A 4346-nucleotide genomic window follows, 5' to 3' on the forward strand; every position below is an offset into this window, starting at 1 on the left:
TTATCCGATTTAGACTCGATTAACAATTAATTAACCATACCGTATCCATTATATATACTAATAATGTTAGCCATATTACAACATTTCCTATATTAACATATAGTAAAATTAAATGTAATCCTAATTCTATAAAAACTACCGTAGACATTTTGTTTAAAAAAAAGGCTAGCAACTCAGTATTTGATTATTCAAATTCCCATAATATATCTATTCAATTATAAGTGTCTACAAATCAAGGGAATATTCGTAATAATCTATCATTTTTCAACTTATAATAAATGCAAAGCCCCAAAGAATGATGGAACTCTCATAAAGATAATTAACGCAAACAAACACAAAAGTTTGTACATGCTATTATCCAAGAAACCTACACTTAGTAAAATAGTCATAAAACTTAACAACAACTAAGAACTAACATATTAAAAAATAATTATTTCTTATCTTATTTTTAGAAAATAACACAAATTTGAACATATCTCAACAAAAAAAACATCAAAATAACACTAAACTAATGACATCTACCATTGAAACAAATAAGTCAATCTAACACATAAAACAATTGAATATAAGAACATGTATACATGCAAAAGTGCAGATAAGAAGAGGTTAAAAACTAAGTATTTTCCAATAAAACAAGTGAACAAATCATTTACTATTGCACTTGTATTTCAATTGCAAATCGATCATTGTGCTTGTTCATATCCATAATACAACACTAAAGTACACCAAAATGAATTATTTAAACCATTATAACAATATGTTTATTGCAAGATAAACATATCAAATGGCCTATAATCACTCACCTTGGCATACTTAAATGTATTAGACGTTAACATGCACAATGGTTGGTTTTGAAATCAAAAATCAAAATACAAGTGTAATGGTCCAATTGGTAGTAAATAATAAATCTAGAATGTGCATAGCGCATTAACCTAGCAATTAAGAGTTCATCTGTGGATTTTGATGAGAAAGAGGACACCCACTAGAATACCACCTGTAGTTCATAATTAAAATAAAATTATTAACTTAATAGATTAGCAGAAAAAGATAAAGCTAACAAGAAAATAACCTTATCCAACATACCATAGCCAATATTTCATGGCCCCTGGCATCGAACCAGTTAGAGGAGCAGAATCAGGCATTCCAGTTGGTAACCGGAGCTCTCCTCCTTTTCACCTTCTTCCCATCCATAGCCATTTTATAATTAAATGGGTATCCAATCGATGCACTTCATTGGATCAACGACTGAATTCCTGGCGCCTTCTCCTGATTTATTCACAAAAAACAAAAACGCCTTTTATTTCCCAGACTGTTTATCAAACCCTAACGCCCTTCTTCAATCTCTACATACGATGAAACCTAAGTCAACAATCTCTACGATGAAAGTTCAAAAGGAACATTGTACCTTCTATACGCTTAAAAGTTACAGATCATAACCTTTCGATTTGCAGGAAGCCAAGAGCGGCCACTGAACATGACGGAGAACTGTAGAAGTTGTGTCGATCGACCATTGCTGATGTTGGTTGGTTGTGAGCGGCGACCTGCTGGAAGAGTCTGCGATCTTTGCAAAGCATTTCCTAGCAGATCCGATGGCGGCAAAGATGGCCGGTGAAACCAGATCTAGCGGCTGGGAAGCTAGATCGGGAAGAAGAGAGAAAGAAGGAGGTGGTTTTCAATGGTGTGAGGAGTAGATGCGGAGGGAAGAGGCAGTGGTGCGGTGGTTTGGCGAAGGCAATGCGGTGGTTTCGGTGAAGCCGGTGCGGTGGTTCCGATGACAGCAACGCATTGGTTCAATGGTGGTGTAGCTTCAAACGACGTCAGTATTGGTAGAGTTGGGGGTTGGTAGCTAGGTGACTAGGTGGGAAGTGATTTTAAATTATAATCCGAATTTGTTCTGAAACGTGAAACGTTCTCACGGGAAAAATGTTCTCATCGGAACATAACTCTATATATATATATATATATATATATATATATATAAAATTAAACAACATGCTTTCGGTCAGAAAGACAGTTATAATCAGAGCCTAATTCAATCAGATGTGACTCAGTAACTATCAAACAACCGTAAGTTGAAATTCATTGTTGTACCCACTACGGTCTCTTGTATTTATTTAAGGTTATTTTTGTGTAGCAATTTTTGTTATAAATGTTACATTTGATAGATTAGGACAATGATTGGAAAATAATGTTACCAATAATTGTAATAAATTGCTCTCACGTTTTGAGGTCTGCATTTTGTGGGCTCTATAGTCTATTTAATGATGTTAAGTTTGTGGGCTCATAGAGCATGTTGTTGGACCTTATTCAGATATTCATGCCACATTGCCACACATGAGTCATGACATATCTTCAATATCCAAAACTTTGTATTTTATAAACATTTTCCCCATCAAATTAAAGATGATCTCGGATTTTGCTTTTACAACTATCGGTTTTAGAACTCGTGAACTCGCTGATGATTTCAAGAAAGAAAAATGGATGAGAATGAAAGCTATTGTTTTACCTCTTTGCAGAATTGCAGGTTCTAAATAGAGTTCTTCATAAGAACACCGTCATGCTTTCACTCTAATTTGTGACCATTATCATCTTTTTTAATTTCTCTCACTCATAAATACTTAAGATTTAAACTCGAGATGAAATCAACGAGGAATAATATGAGTCTTTGAAAAAACATTTACAAAATCAATGAAGAAAACAAACTTGCAAAAGAAAAAAAACATCCTCTTGCGAAATTTTGTGGGCTCAAATACTCGCAAATTCGTGGCTAATATTAGCATTGACTTTTGTTGGAAAAAGCACATTCGCAAAAATAAGAGTTGTCCGTAGTAAATTTTTCATAAGTTCGAATATACTTGTGAATTCTACCCGCTAAATTTAACAATACTTTTTGGAACAAATTATTGAAATCGTCTCTATGGTTTAAAAAAATTTCAGGTCCCTAAGGTTTGTTTTGCACCCATAGTCCCTATAGTTTGGTTTTATTGCAGATTTCATCCCTCTTGCACTTAAAATGACAATATTACCCTTTTGTATTTTCTAAACTTATCTTTTATTTTATTTATTATTTATAATATTGACAAAACAGATGGGCCCACCCACCCTATCTTCTTCTCCACCCCACCATCCCCACCGACAACCAGTACCAACATGTTCACCTCTAGAAACTGCCCACCATCCCATTCGTTAATCACCATCATCCTCGCTGGTAACCACCACCACTGTTCCTTCTTCTCTCATCGTTCAATCTTCCTCGTTTCTCTCTTATCTCAACGGAAACATCACAAGCGCCACCTAAAACCACCACTCACCAGTCGTACCCTCTTTCACCTCCAACAGCCTCCACCATTCACTGGTAACACTCCCTTTAACCTCTGCTAACCACAACCACTCACCACCAACATCAAATTCAGATAAAACTGAAACACAAATCTGAGTTGAAACTAATGAATTCGACAACCCAAGAGCAAACTCACACAATTTAAGCTTGAATCAAGCACCAAAATAAAGGACATTAAGGTTTATATAAGAATTTCCATCTATCAATAACATTTTAATCTGCAAAATTGTGTTTTTTTCCTGGGATTCAAATTCCTACATCAACTGAAACTCAAAAATTACAGAAACCGTAGGTTCATAAATTTGTTTTTTTTTAGTATGGGATTCCAACTCATTGTATAAGTTAAATCAGATATGGAGAGATCGAGATGAAGAATGAGTAGAAAGCGGTGGGGAGGTAGATCGACCCGAAGGAGACGAGGAGAAGGATCCGAAGACGATGAAGTTCCTGTCGATAAGGAGTTTCTCCGGCGGAAATGTTTCAGGAGACACTTCTCGGAACTAAAGAGAAAGAAAGTGATAAGGGGCATTAGAGGAGACGATGGGTTGGAGTGGGGCCCACGTCTTTATTAAATATCGTTTTATTGTTTTATTTTATTGAATAAATGAAAAATAATAAGTAAGGGTATTATAGTTTTTTGTGTTTTAGGGATGAAATTCGCAATAAAATCAAACTGTAGGGACTGCCCGAGTTCAGAAAAACATTAAGGACCAAACATGAACTTTTAGCAAATCACAAGGATATTTCAGTAATTTGTTCTAATTTTTGTTATAATGAAATAAGTTTATTGTCAGAAAAAATAAGGTTGCTAATTTGTGGTTGTTTTTGGTAATTTAGATGGTTATTTTATAATAAAAAATAAAATGATGGTCACTATGGTTGATCTAGTTTCTAAATATAATATTTTAATGAATAACTCTATAATTTAAAGCAATAATAATCCAAAAACTCGGAAACACTCCTACCATGACAGAAGCTTCACCTGTATGGAATTAATCTGGAGAAT

At 34.5% G+C, this 4346-nt stretch overlaps 2 long non-coding RNA genes across 2 annotated transcripts; one reads left to right on the forward strand and one right to left on the reverse strand.

Annotated features, from left to right (window-relative positions):
* Positions 1 to 498: 498 nt before the first annotated feature.
* Positions 499 to 2100, reverse strand: LOC145124927 (uncharacterized). The gene is made up of 2 exons (XR_013715740.1): positions 1084 to 2100; positions 499 to 994 (listed from the first exon to the last, which is right to left on the reverse strand). It is a non-coding gene; the product is annotated as an uncharacterized LOC145124927 (long non-coding RNA).
* A 1056-nt stretch (positions 2101 to 3156) lies between these two features.
* Positions 3157 to 3972, forward strand: LOC145126031 (uncharacterized). The gene is made up of 2 exons (XR_013716278.1): positions 3157 to 3355; positions 3692 to 3972. It is a non-coding gene; the product is annotated as an uncharacterized LOC145126031 (long non-coding RNA).
* The last annotated feature ends 374 nt before the right edge of the window (positions 3973 to 4346 follow it).

The sequence above is a fragment of the Lactuca virosa genome, chromosome 7, assembly GCF_052849685.1.
Source record: "Lactuca virosa cultivar CGN04683 chromosome 7, Lactuca_virosa_CGN04683_v6, whole genome shotgun sequence".
NCBI lineage: Eukaryota > Viridiplantae > Streptophyta > Magnoliopsida > Asterales > Asteraceae > Lactuca > Lactuca virosa.